Here is a 12394-nt window from a genome sequence, read left to right as displayed (position 1 = left end):
CTCCACATCCCAGCAGCGTCGCAAATTGCACATTCCAGCGCATCATGAGACAGATGCAAACATTACTGTGACTTACTTTGCTTGAACAATCAATGTAAATCCACTCAGAACATGATCCTTTCGTCCAATTTCCATTCAAGAACTTGGAACAGTCATCAATGGTGGTAGGACAGTGAACACCGCCACACCTTTCCACCAGATTCCTGCTCGGAAAGGAACATCTGCATCTTCATCATGGATAGTGAAACCACTCCTTAGAAACACATTTCTCAAAAATAAACTATAGAAATGATCCCTGAAAGTATAGTCTTGGTTGTTGGACTGGGAACAACCTGGCTTTATATCTTGAGGAGCACATACGCACCACTGGGTTCCAAAGCCAATTGAATGGTCGACATCTGTAACAATCAATTATGCTAAAGCCGCGACACGTGGAATGTGTCTCTTGGTCAAAGACATTTCACGCAGAGTTCTGAAATCTTCCACATGACAAAATTTTGCATAGAGAACTAAATTGTTCATTTGTATACGTGGATTCCTTGCATACAGAGAACCAAATTCAGCTAAACTTGGCACGGATCTAAGTATTGATCAACATCAAGGCCGTTATTGCAATCCCTCCACATCCCAGCAGCGTCGCAAATTGCACATTCCAGCGCATCATGAGACAGATGCAAACATTACTGTGACTTACTTTGCTTGAACAATCAATGTAAATCCACTCAGAACATGATCCTTTCGTCCAAGTTACATTCAAGAACTTGGAACAGTCATCAATGGTGGTGGGACAGTGAACACAGCCACACCTTTCCACCAGATTCCTGCTCAGAAAGGAACATCTGCATCTTCATCATGGATAGTGAGACCACTCCTTAAAAACACATTTCTGAAAAATAAACTATAGAAATGATCCCTGAAAGTATAGTCTTGGTTGTTGGACTGGGAACAACCTGGCTTTATATCTTGAGGAGCACATACGCACCACTGGGTTCCAAAGCCAATTGAATGGTCGACATCTGTAACAATCAATTATGCTAAAGCCGCAACACGTGGAATGTGTCTCTTGGTCAAAGACATTTCACGCAGAGTTCTGAAATCTTCCACATGACAACATTTTTCATAGAGAACTAAATTGTTCATTTGTATCCGTGGATTCCTTGCATACAGAGAACCAAATTCAGCTAAACTTGGCACGGATCTAAGTATTGATCAACATCAAGGCCGTTATTGCAATCCCTCCACATCCCAGCAGCGTCGCAAATTGCACATTCCAGCGCATCATGAGACAGATGCAAACATTACTGTGACTTACTTTGCTTGAACAATCAATGTAAATCCACTCAGAACATGATCCTTTCGTCCAAGTTACATTCAAGAACTTGGAACAGTCATCAATGGTGGTGGGACAGTGAACACAGCCACACCTTTCCACCAGATTCCTGCTCAGAAAGGAACATCTGCATCTTCATCATGGATAGTGAGACCACTCCTTAAAAACACATTTCTGAAAAATAAACTATAGAAATGATCCCTAAAAGTATAGTCTTGGTTGTTGGACTGGGAACAACCTGGCTTTATATCTTGAGGAGCACATACGCACCACTGGGTTCCAAAGCCAATTGAATGGTCGACATCTGTAACAATCAATTATGCTAAAGCCGCAACACGTGGAATGTGTCTCTTGGTCAAAGACATTTCACGCAGAGTTCTGAAATCTTCCACATGACAACATTTTTCATAGAGAACTAAATTGTTCATTTGTATCCGAGGATTCCTTGCATACAGAGAACCAAATTCAGCTAAACTTGGCACGGATATAAGTATTGATCAACATCAAGGCCGTTGTTGCAATCCCTCCACATCCCAGCAGCGTCGCAAATTGCACATTCCAGCGCATCATGAGACAGATGCAAACATTACTGTGACTTACTTTGCTTGAACAATCAATGTAAATCCACTCAGAACATGATCCTTTCGTCCAAGTTCCATTCAAGAACTTGGAACAGTCATCAATGGTGGTAGGACAGTGAACACAGCCACACCTTTCCACCAGATTCCTGCTCAGAAAGGAACATCTGCATCTTCATCATGGATAGTGAGACCACTCCTTAGAAACACATTTCTCAAAGAACAACCTATAGAAACGATCCCTGAAAGTATAGTCTTGGTTGTTGGACTAGGAACAACCTGGCCTTTTATCTTGAGGAGCACATACGCACCACTGGGTTCCAAAGCCAATTGAATGGTCGACATCTGTAACAATCAATTATGCTAAAGCTGCGACACGTGGAATGTGTCTCTTGGTCAAAGACATTTCACGCAGAGTTCTGAAATCTTCCACATGACAACATTTTTCATAGAGAACTAAATTGTTCATTTGTATCCGTGGATTCCTTGCATACAGAGAACCAAATTCAGCTAAACTTGGCACGGATATAAGTATTAATCAACATCAAGGCCGTTATTGCAATCCCTCCACATCCCAGCAGCGTCGCAAATTGCACATTCCAGCGCATCATGAGACAGATGCAAACATTACTGTGACTTACTTTGCTTGAACAATCAATGTAAATCCACTCAGAACATAATCCTTTCGTCCAAGTTCCATTCAAGAACTTGGAACAGTCATCAATGGTGGTAGGACAGTGAACACAGCCACACCTTTCCACCAGATTCCTGCTCAGAAAGGAACATCTGCATCTTCATCATGGATAGTGAGACCACTCCTTAGAAACACATTTCTCAAAAATAAACTATAGAAATGATCCCTGAAAGTATAGTCTTGGTTGTTGGACTGGGAACAACCTGGCTTTATATCTTGAGGAGCACATACGCACCACTGGGTTCCAAAGCCAATTGAATGGTCGACATCTGTAACAATCAATTATGCTAAAGCCGCGACACGTGGAATGTGTCTCTTGGTCAAAGACATTTCACGCAGAGTTATGAAATCTTCCACATGACAAAACGTTGCATAGATAACCAAATAGTTTGTTTGGATCCGTGGATTCCTTGCATACAGAGAACCAAATTCAGCTAAACTTGGCACGGATATTAGTATTGATCAACATCAAGGCCGTTGTTGCAATCCCTCCACATCCCAGCAGCGTCGCAAATTGCACATTCCAGCGCATCATGAGACAGATGCAAACATTACTGTGACTGACTTTGCTTGAACAATCAATGTAAATCCACTCAGAACATGATCCTTGCGTCCAAGTTCCATTCAAGAACTTGGAACAGTCATCAATGGTGGTAGGACAGTGAACACAGCCACACCTTTCCACCAGATTCCTGCTCAGAAAGGAACATCTGCATCTTCATCATGGATAGTGAGACCACTCCTTAGAAACACATTTCTCAAAGAACAACCTATAGAAACGATCCCTGAAAGTATAGTCTTGGTTGTTGGACTGGGAACAACCTGGCCTTTTATCTTGAGGAGCACATACGCACCACTGGGTTCCAAAGCCAATTGAATGGTCGACATCTGTAACAATCAATTATGCTAAAGCTGCGACACGTGGAATGTGTCTCTTGGTCAAAGACATTTCACGCAGAGTTCTGAAATCTTCCACATGACAACATTTTTCATAGAGAACTAAATTGTTCATTTGTATCCGTGGATTCCTTGCATACAGAGAACCAAATTCAGCTAAACTTGGCACGGATATAAGTATTAATCAACATCAAGGCCGTTATTGCAATCCCTCCACATCCCAGCAGCGTCGCAAATTGCACATTCCAGCGCATCATGAGACAGATGCAAACATTACTGTGACTTACTTTGCTTGAACAATCAATGTAAATCCACTCAGAACATGATCCTTTCGTCCAAGTTCCATTCAAGAACTTGGAACAGTCATCAATGGTGGTAGGACAGTGAACACAGCCACACCTTTCCACCAGATTCCTGCTCAGAAAGGAACATCTGCATCTTCATCATGGATAGTGAGACCACTCCTTAGAAACACATTTCTCAAAAATAAACTATAGAAATGATCCCTGAAAGTATAGTCTTGGTTGTTGGACTGGGAACAACCTGGCTTTATATCTTGAGGAGCACATACGCACCACTGGGTTCCAAAGCCAATTGAATGGTCGACATCTGTAACAATCAATTATGCTAAAGCCGCGACACGTGGAATGTGTCTCTTGGTCAAAGACATTTCACGCAGAGTTATGAAATCTTCCACATGACAAAACGTTGCATAGATAACCAAATTGTTCATTTGTATCCGTGGATTCCTTGCATACAGAGAACCAAATTCAGCTAAACTTGGCACGGATATAAGTATTGATCAACATCAAGGCCGTTGTTGCAATCCCTCCACATCCCAGCAGCGTCGCAAATTGCACATTCCAGGGCATCATGACACAGATGCAAACATTACTGTGACTTACTTTGCTTGAACAATCAATGTAAATCCACTCAGAACATGATCCTTTCGTCCAAGTTCCATTCAAGAACTTGGAACAGTCCTCGATGGTGGTAGGACAGTGAACACAGCCACACCTTTCCACCAGATTCCTGCTCAGAAAGGAACATCTGCATCTTCATCATGGATAGTGAAACCACTCCTTAGAAACACATTTCTCAAAAATAAACTATAGAAATGATCCCTGAAAGTATAGTCTTGGTTGTTGGACTGGGAACAACCTGGCTTTATATCTTGAGGAGCACATACGCACCACTGGGTTCCAAAGCCAATTGAATGGTCGACATCTGTAACAATCAATTATGCTAAAGCCGCGACACGTGGAATGTGTCTCTTGGTCAAAGACATTTCACGCAGAGTTCTGAAATCTTCCACATGACAAAATTTTGCATAGAGAACTAAATTGTTCATTTGTATACGTGGATTCCTTGCATACAGAGAACCAAATTCAGCTAAACTTGGCACGGATCTAAGTATTGATCAACATCAAGGCCGTTATTGCAATCCCTCCACATCCCAGCAGCGTCGCAAATTGCACATTCCAGCGCATCATGAGACAGATGCAAACATTACTGTGACTTACTTTGCTTGAACAATCAATGTAAATCCACTCAGAACATGATCCTTTCGTCCAAGTTCCATTCAAGAACTTGGAACAGTCATCAATGGTGGTGGGACAGTGAACACAGCCACACCTTTCCACCAGATTCCTGCTCAGAAAGGAACATCTGCATCTTCATCATGGATAGTGAGACCACTCCTTAAAAACACATTTCTGAAAAATAAACTATAGAAATGATCCCTGAAAATATAGTCTTGGTTGTTGGACTGGGAACAACCTGGCTTTATATCTTGAGGAGCACATACGCACCACTGGGTTCCAAAGCCAATTGAATGGTCGACATCTGTAACAATCAATTATGCTAAAGCCGCGACACGTGGAATGTGTCTCTTGGTCAAAGACATTTCACGCAGAGTTATGAAATCTTCCACATGACAAAACGTTGCATAGATAACCAAATTGTTCATTTGTATCCGTGGATTCCTTGCATACAGAGAACCAAATTCAGCTAAACTTGGCACGGATATAAGTATTGATCAACATCAAGGCCGTTGTTGCAATCCCTCCACATCCCAGCAGCGTCGCAAATTGCACATTCCAGGGCATCATGACACAGATGCAAACATTACTGTGACTTACTTTGCTTGAACAATCAATGTAAATCCACTCAGAACATGATCCTTTCGTCCAAGTTCCATTCAAGAACTTGGAACAGTCCTCGATGGTGGTAGGACAGTGAACACAGCCACACCTTTCCACCAGATTCCTGCTCAGAAAGGAACATCTGCATCTTCATCATGGATAGTGAAACCACTCCTTAGAAACACATTTCTCAAAAATAAACTATAGAAATGATCCCTGAAAGTATAGTCTTGGTTGTTGGACTGGGAACAACCTGGCTTTATATCTTGAGGAGCACATACGCACCACTGGGTTCCAAAGCCAATTGAATGGTCGACATCTGTAACAATCAATTATGCTAAAGCCGCGACACGTGGAATGTGTCTCTTGGTCAAAGACATTTCACGCAGAGTTCTGAAATCTTCCACATGACAAAATTTTGCATAGAGAACTAAATTGTTCATTTGTATACGTGGATTCCTTGCATACAGAGAACCAAATTCAGCTAAACTTGGCACGGATCTAAGTATTGATCAACATCAAGGCCGTTATTGCAATCCCTCCACATCCCAGCAGCGTCGCAAATTGCACATTCCAGCGCATCATGAGACAGATGCAAACATTACTGTGACTTACTTTGCTTGAACAATCAATGTAAATCCACTCAGAACATGATCCTTTCGTCCAAGTTACATTCAAGAACTTGGAACAGTCATCAATGGTGGTGGGACAGTGAACACAGCCACACCTTTCCACCAGATTCCTGCTCAGAAAGGAACATCTGCATCTTCATCATGGATAGTGAGACCACTCCTTAAAAACACATTTCTGAAAAATAAACTATAGAAATGATCCCTGAAAATATAGTCTTGGTTGTTGGACTGGGAACAACCTGGCTTTATATCTTGAGGAGCACATACGCACCACTGGGTTCCAAAGCCAATTGAATGGTCGACATCTGTAACAATCAATTATGCTAAAGCCGCGACACGTGGAATGTGTCTCTTGGTCAAAGACATTTCACGCAGAGTTATGAAATCTTCCACATGACAAAACGTTGCATAGATAACCAAATTGTTCATTTGTATCCGTGGATTCCTTGCATACAGAGAACCAAATTCAGCTAAACTTGGCACGGATATAAGTATTGATCAACATCAAGGCCGTTGTTGCAATCCCTCCACATCCCAGCAGCGTCGCAAATTGCACATTCCAGGGCATCATGACACAGATGCAAACATTACTGTGACTTACTTTGCTTGAACAATCAATGTAAATCCACTCAGAACATGATCCTTTCGTCCAAGTTCCATTCAAGAACTTGGAACAGTCCTCGATGGTGGTAGGACAGTGAACACAGCCACACCTTTCCACCAGATTCCTGCTCAGAAAGGAACATCTGCATCTTCATCATGGATAGTGAAACCACTCCTTAGAAACACATTTCTCAAAAATAAACTATAGAAATGATCCCTGAAAGTATAGTCTTGGTTGTTGGACTGGGAACAACCTGGCTTTATATCTTGAGGAGCACATACGCACCACTGGGTTCCAAAGCCAATTGAATGGTCGACATCTGTAACAATCAATTATGCTAAAGCCGCGACACGTGGAATGTGTCTCTTGGTCAAAGACATTTCACGCAGAGTTCTGAAATCTTCCACATGACAAAATTTTGCATAGAGAACTAAATTGTTCATTTGTATACGTGGATTCCTTGCATACAGAGAACCAAATTCAGCTAAACTTGGCACGGATCTAAGTATTGATCAACATCAAGGCCGTTATTGCAATCCCTCCACATCCCAGCAGCGTCGCAAATTGCACATTCCAGCGCATCATGAGACAGATGCAAACATTACTGTGACTTACTTTGCTTGAACAATCAATGTAAATCCACTCAGAACATGATCCTTTCGTCCAAGTTACATTCAAGAACTTGGAACAGTCATCAATGGTGGTGGGACAGTGAACACAGCCACACCTTTCCACCAGATTCCTGCTCAGAAAGGAACATCTGCATCTTCATCATGGATAGTGAGACCACTCCTTAAAAACACATTTCTGAAAAATAAACTATAGAAATGATCCCTGAAAATATAGTCTTGGTTGTTGGACTGGGAACAACCTGGCTTTATATCTTGAGGAGCACATACGCACCACTGGGTTCCAAAGCCAATTGAATGGTCGACATCTGTAACAATCAATTATGCTAAAGCCGCAACACGTGGAATGTGTCTCTTGGTCAAAGACATTTCACGCAGAGTTCTGAAATCTTCCACATGACAACATTTTTCATAGAGAACTAAATTGTTCATTTGTATCCGTGGATTCCTTGCATACAGAGAACCAAATTCAGCTAAACTTGGCACGGATCTAAGTATTGATCAACATCAAGGCCGTTATTGCAATCCCTCCACATCCCAGCAGCGTCGCAAATTGCACATTCCAGCGCATCATGAGACAGATGCAAACATTACTGTGACTTACTTTGCTTGAACAATCAATGTAAATCCACTCAGGACATGATCCTTTCATCCAAGTTACATTCAAGAACTTGGAACAGTCATCAATGGTGGTGGGACAGTGAACACAGCCACACCTTTCCACCAGATTCCTGCTCAGAAAGGAACATCTGCATCTTCATCATGGATAGTGAGACCACGCCTTAAAAACACATTTCTGAAAAATAAACTATAGAAATTATCCCTGAAAGTATAGTCTTGGTTGTTGGACTGGGAACAACCTGGCTTTATATCTTGAGGAGCACATACGCACCACTGGGTTCCAAAGCCAATTGAATGGTCGACATCTGTAACAATCAATTATGCTAAAGCCGCAACACGTGGAATGTGTCTCTTGGTCAAAGACATTTCACGCAGAGTTCTGAAATCTTCCACATGACAACATTTTTCATAGAGAACTAAATTGTTCATTTGTATCCGTGGATTCCTTGCATACAGAGAACCAAATTCAGCTAAACTTGGCACGGATATAAGTATTGATCAACATCAAGGCCGTTGTTGCAATCCCTCCACATCCCAGCAGCGTCGCAAATTGCACATTCCAGCGCATCATGAGACAGATGCAAACATTACTGTGACTGACTTTGCTTGAACAATCAATGTAAATCCACTCAGAACATGATCCTTTCGTCCAAGTTCCATTCAAGAACTTGGAACAGTCATCAATGGTGGTAGGACAGTGAACACAGCCACACCTTTCCACCAGATTCCTGCTCAGAAAGGAACATCTGCATCTTCATCATGGATAGTGAGACCACGCCTTAAAAACACATTTCTGAAAAATAAACTATAGAAATGATCCCTGAAAGTATAGTCTTGGTTGTTGGACTGGGAACAACCTGGCTTTATATCTTGAGGAGCACATACGCACCACTGGGTTCCAAAGCCAATTGAATGGTCGACATCTGTAACAATCAATTATGCTAAAGCCGCAACACGTGGAATGTGTCTCTTGGTCAAAGACATTTCACGCAGAGTTCTGAAATCTTCCACATGACAACATTTTTCATAGAGAACTAAATTGTTCATTTGTATCCGTGGATTCCTTGCATACAGAGAACCAAATTCAGCTAAACTTGGCACGGATATAAGTATTGATCAACATCAAGGCCGTTGTTGCAATCCCTCCACATCCCAGCAGCGTCGCAAATTGCACATTCCAGCGCATCATGAGACAGATGCAAACATTACTGTGACTGACTTTGCTTGAACAATCAATGTAAATCCACTCAGAACATGATCCTTTCGTCCAAGTTCCATTCAAGAACTTGGAACAGTCATCAATGATGGTAGGACAGTGAACACAGCCACACCTTTCCACCAGATTCCTGCTCAGAAAGGAACATCTGCATCTTCATCATGGATAGTGAGACCACTCCTTAGAAACACATTTCTCAAAGAACAACCTATAGAAATGATCCCTGAAAGTATAGTCTTGGTTGTTGGACTGGGAACAACCTGGCTTTATATCTTGAGGAGCACATACGCACCACTGGGTTCCAAAGCCAATTGAATGGTCGACATCTGTAACAATCAATTATGCTAAAGCCGCGACACGTGGAATGTGTCTCTTGGTCAAAGACATTTCACGCAGAGTTCTGAAATCTTCCACATGACCAAATTTTGCATAGAGAACTAAATTGTTCATTTGTATCCGTGGATTCCTTGCATACAGAGAACCAAATTCAGCTAAACTTGGCACGGATATAAGTATTGATCAACATCAAGGCCGTTGTTGCAATCCCTCCACATCCCAGCAGCGTCGCAAATTGCACATTCCAGCGCATCATGAGACAGATGCAAACATTACTGTGACTGACTTTGCTTGAACAATCAATGTAAATCCACTCAGAACATGATCCTTTCATCCAAGTTCCATTCAAGAACTTGGAACAGTCATCAATGGTGGTAGGACAGTGAACACAGCCACACCTTTCCACCAGATTCCTGCTCAAAAAGGAACATCTGCATCTTCATCATGGATAGTGAGACCACTCCTTAGAAACACATTTCTCAAAGAACAACCTATAGAAATGATCCCTGAAAGTATAGTCTTGGTTGTTGGACTGGGAACAACCTGGCTTTATATCTTGAGGAGCACATACGCACCACTGGGTTCCAAAGCCACTTGAATGGTCGACATCTGTAACAATCAATTATGCTAAAGCCGCGACACGTGGAATGTGTCTCTTGGTCAAAGACATTTCACGCAGAGTTCTGAAATCTTCCACATGACAACATTTTTCATAGAGAACTAAATTGTTCAATTGTATCCGTGGATTCCTTGCATACAGAGAACCAAATTCAGCTAAACTTGGCACGGATCTAAGTATTGATCAACATCAAGGCCGTTATTGCAATCCCTCCACATCCCAGCAGCGTCGCAAATTGCACATTCCAGCGCATCATGAGACAGATGCAAACATTACTGTGACTTACTTTGCTTGAACAATCAATGTAAATCCACTCAGAACATGATCCTTTCGTCCAAGTTCCATTCAAGAACTTGGAACAGTCATCAATGGTGGTAGGACAGTGAACACAGCCACACCTTTCCACCAGATTCCTGCTCAGAAAGGAACATCTGCATCTTCATCATGGATAGTGAGACCACTCCTTAGAAACACATTTCTCAAAGAACAACCTATAGAAATGATCCCTGAAAGTATAGTCTTGGTTGTTGGACTGGGAACAACCTGGCTTTATATCTTGAGGAGCACATACGCACCACTGGGTTCCAAAGCCACTTGAATGGTCGACATCTGTAACAATCAATTATGCTAAAGCCGCGACACGTGGAATGTGTCTCTTGGTCAAAGACATTTCACGCAGAGTTCTGAAATCTTCCACATGACAACATTTTTCATAGAGAACTAAATTGTTCATTTGTATCCGTGGATTCCTGGCATACAGAGAACCAAATTCAGCTAAACTTGGCACGGATATAAGTATTGATCAACATCAAGGCCGTTGTTGCAATCCCTCCACTCCCAGCAGCGTCGCAAATTGCACATTCCAGCGCATCATGAGACAGATGCAAACATTACTGTGACTGACTTTGCTTGAACAATCAATGTAAATCCACTCAGAACATGATCCTTTCGTCCAAGTTACATTCAAGAACTTGGAACAGTCATCAATGGTGGTAGGACAGTGAACACAGCCACACCTTTCCACCAGATTCCTGCTCAGAAAGGAACATCTGCATCTTCATCATGGATAGTGAGACCACTCCTTAGAAACACATTTCTCAAAGAACAACCTATAGAAATGATCCCTGAAAGTATAGTCTTGGTTGTTGGACTGGGAACAACCTGGCTTTATATCTTGAGGAGCACATACGCACCACTGGGTTCCAAAGCCACTTGAATGGTCGACATCTGTAACAATCAATTATGCTAAAGCCGCGACACGAGGAATGTGTCTCTTGGTCAAAGACATTTCACGCAGAGTTCTGAAATCTTCCACATGACAACATTTTTCATAGAGAACTAAATTGTTCATTTGTATCCGTGGATTCCTGGCATACAGAGAACCAAATTCAGCTAAACTTGGCACGGATATAAGTATTGATCAACATCAAGGCCGTTGTTGCAATCCCTCCACTCCCAGCAGCGTCGCAAATTGCACATTCCAGCGCATCATGAGACAGATGCAAACATTACTGTGACTGACTTTGCTTGAACAATCAATGTAAATCCACTCAGAACATGATCCTTTCGTCCAAGTTACATTCAAGAACTTGGAACAGTCATCAATGGTGGTAGGACAGTGAACACAGCCACACCTTTCCACCAGATTCCTGCTCAGAAAAGAACATCTGCATCTTCATCATGGATAGTGAGACCACTCCTTAGAAACACATTTCTCAAAGAACAACCTATAGAAATGATCCCTGAAAGTATAGTCTTTGTTGTTGGACTGGGAACAACCTGGCTTTATATCTTGAGGAGCACATACGCACCACTGGGTTCCAAAGCCAATTGAATAGTCGACATCTGTAACAATCAATTATGCTAAAGCCGCGACACGTGGAATGTGTCTCTTGGTCAAAGACATTTCACGCAGAGTTCTGAAATCTTCCACATGACAAAATTTTGCATAGAGAACTAAATTGTTCATTTGTATCCGTGGATTCCTTGCATACAGAGAACCAAATTCAGCTAAACTTGGCACGGATCTAAGTATTGATCAACATCAAGGCCGTTATTGCAATCCCTCCACATCCCAGCAGCGTCGCAAATTGC

The 12394-nt window shown here is 42.0% G+C and overlaps 20 non-coding genes across 20 annotated transcripts; all 20 read right to left on the bottom strand.

The window, feature by feature from the left end:
- Positions 1-99: 99 nt before the first annotated feature.
- LOC134025554 (small nucleolar RNA U3) lies at positions 100-311 on the bottom strand. The gene has a single exon (XR_009931070.1). It is a non-coding gene; the product is annotated as a small nucleolar RNA U3 (small nucleolar RNA).
- A 406-nt stretch (positions 312-717) lies between these two features.
- Positions 718-929, bottom strand: LOC134025597 (small nucleolar RNA U3). Its single transcript, XR_009931113.1, has one exon. It is a non-coding gene; the product is annotated as a small nucleolar RNA U3 (small nucleolar RNA).
- A 406-nt stretch (positions 930-1335) lies between these two features.
- On the bottom strand, positions 1336-1547 carry LOC134025584 (small nucleolar RNA U3). Its single transcript, XR_009931100.1, has one exon. It is a non-coding gene; the product is annotated as a small nucleolar RNA U3 (small nucleolar RNA).
- Positions 1548-1953: 406 nt separating this feature from the next.
- On the bottom strand, positions 1954-2166 carry LOC134025636 (small nucleolar RNA U3). Its single transcript, XR_009931150.1, has one exon. It is a non-coding gene; the product is annotated as a small nucleolar RNA U3 (small nucleolar RNA).
- Positions 2167-2572: 406 nt separating this feature from the next.
- On the bottom strand, positions 2573-2784 carry LOC134025525 (small nucleolar RNA U3). Its single transcript, XR_009931042.1, has one exon. It is a non-coding gene; the product is annotated as a small nucleolar RNA U3 (small nucleolar RNA).
- Positions 2785-3190: 406 nt separating this feature from the next.
- LOC134025732 (small nucleolar RNA U3) lies at positions 3191-3403 on the bottom strand. Its single transcript, XR_009931243.1, has one exon. It is a non-coding gene; the product is annotated as a small nucleolar RNA U3 (small nucleolar RNA).
- A 406-nt stretch (positions 3404-3809) lies between these two features.
- LOC134025662 (small nucleolar RNA U3) lies at positions 3810-4021 on the bottom strand. The gene has a single exon (XR_009931175.1). It is a non-coding gene; the product is annotated as a small nucleolar RNA U3 (small nucleolar RNA).
- A 406-nt stretch (positions 4022-4427) lies between these two features.
- LOC134025540 (small nucleolar RNA U3) lies at positions 4428-4639 on the bottom strand. The gene has a single exon (XR_009931056.1). It is a non-coding gene; the product is annotated as a small nucleolar RNA U3 (small nucleolar RNA).
- Positions 4640-5045: 406 nt separating this feature from the next.
- On the bottom strand, positions 5046-5257 carry LOC134025633 (small nucleolar RNA U3). The gene has a single exon (XR_009931146.1). It is a non-coding gene; the product is annotated as a small nucleolar RNA U3 (small nucleolar RNA).
- Positions 5258-5663: 406 nt separating this feature from the next.
- Positions 5664-5875, bottom strand: LOC134025539 (small nucleolar RNA U3). Its single transcript, XR_009931055.1, has one exon. It is a non-coding gene; the product is annotated as a small nucleolar RNA U3 (small nucleolar RNA).
- A 406-nt stretch (positions 5876-6281) lies between these two features.
- On the bottom strand, positions 6282-6493 carry LOC134025670 (small nucleolar RNA U3). Its single transcript, XR_009931183.1, has one exon. It is a non-coding gene; the product is annotated as a small nucleolar RNA U3 (small nucleolar RNA).
- Positions 6494-6899: 406 nt separating this feature from the next.
- On the bottom strand, positions 6900-7111 carry LOC134025538 (small nucleolar RNA U3). The gene has a single exon (XR_009931054.1). It is a non-coding gene; the product is annotated as a small nucleolar RNA U3 (small nucleolar RNA).
- Positions 7112-7517: 406 nt separating this feature from the next.
- Positions 7518-7729, bottom strand: LOC134025669 (small nucleolar RNA U3). The gene has a single exon (XR_009931182.1). It is a non-coding gene; the product is annotated as a small nucleolar RNA U3 (small nucleolar RNA).
- Positions 7730-8135: 406 nt separating this feature from the next.
- Positions 8136-8347, bottom strand: LOC134025684 (small nucleolar RNA U3). The gene has a single exon (XR_009931196.1). It is a non-coding gene; the product is annotated as a small nucleolar RNA U3 (small nucleolar RNA).
- Positions 8348-8753: 406 nt separating this feature from the next.
- Positions 8754-8965, bottom strand: LOC134025749 (small nucleolar RNA U3). Its single transcript, XR_009931259.1, has one exon. It is a non-coding gene; the product is annotated as a small nucleolar RNA U3 (small nucleolar RNA).
- A 406-nt stretch (positions 8966-9371) lies between these two features.
- Positions 9372-9584, bottom strand: LOC134025626 (small nucleolar RNA U3). Its single transcript, XR_009931140.1, has one exon. It is a non-coding gene; the product is annotated as a small nucleolar RNA U3 (small nucleolar RNA).
- A 406-nt stretch (positions 9585-9990) lies between these two features.
- On the bottom strand, positions 9991-10203 carry LOC134025629 (small nucleolar RNA U3). The gene has a single exon (XR_009931143.1). It is a non-coding gene; the product is annotated as a small nucleolar RNA U3 (small nucleolar RNA).
- A 406-nt stretch (positions 10204-10609) lies between these two features.
- LOC134025568 (small nucleolar RNA U3) lies at positions 10610-10822 on the bottom strand. The gene has a single exon (XR_009931084.1). It is a non-coding gene; the product is annotated as a small nucleolar RNA U3 (small nucleolar RNA).
- A 405-nt stretch (positions 10823-11227) lies between these two features.
- LOC134025635 (small nucleolar RNA U3) lies at positions 11228-11440 on the bottom strand. The gene has a single exon (XR_009931148.1). It is a non-coding gene; the product is annotated as a small nucleolar RNA U3 (small nucleolar RNA).
- A 405-nt stretch (positions 11441-11845) lies between these two features.
- Positions 11846-12058, bottom strand: LOC134025651 (small nucleolar RNA U3). Its single transcript, XR_009931165.1, has one exon. It is a non-coding gene; the product is annotated as a small nucleolar RNA U3 (small nucleolar RNA).
- Between the last annotated feature and the right edge of the window lie 336 nt (positions 12059-12394).

Source organism: Osmerus eperlanus, chromosome 8 (genome assembly GCF_963692335.1).
Source record: "Osmerus eperlanus chromosome 8, fOsmEpe2.1, whole genome shotgun sequence".
Taxonomy (NCBI): domain Eukaryota; kingdom Metazoa; phylum Chordata; class Actinopteri; order Osmeriformes; family Osmeridae; genus Osmerus; species Osmerus eperlanus.
The sequence above is the reverse complement of the archived record's forward strand: the minus strand, read 5'-3'. Positions and strand labels throughout refer to the sequence as shown.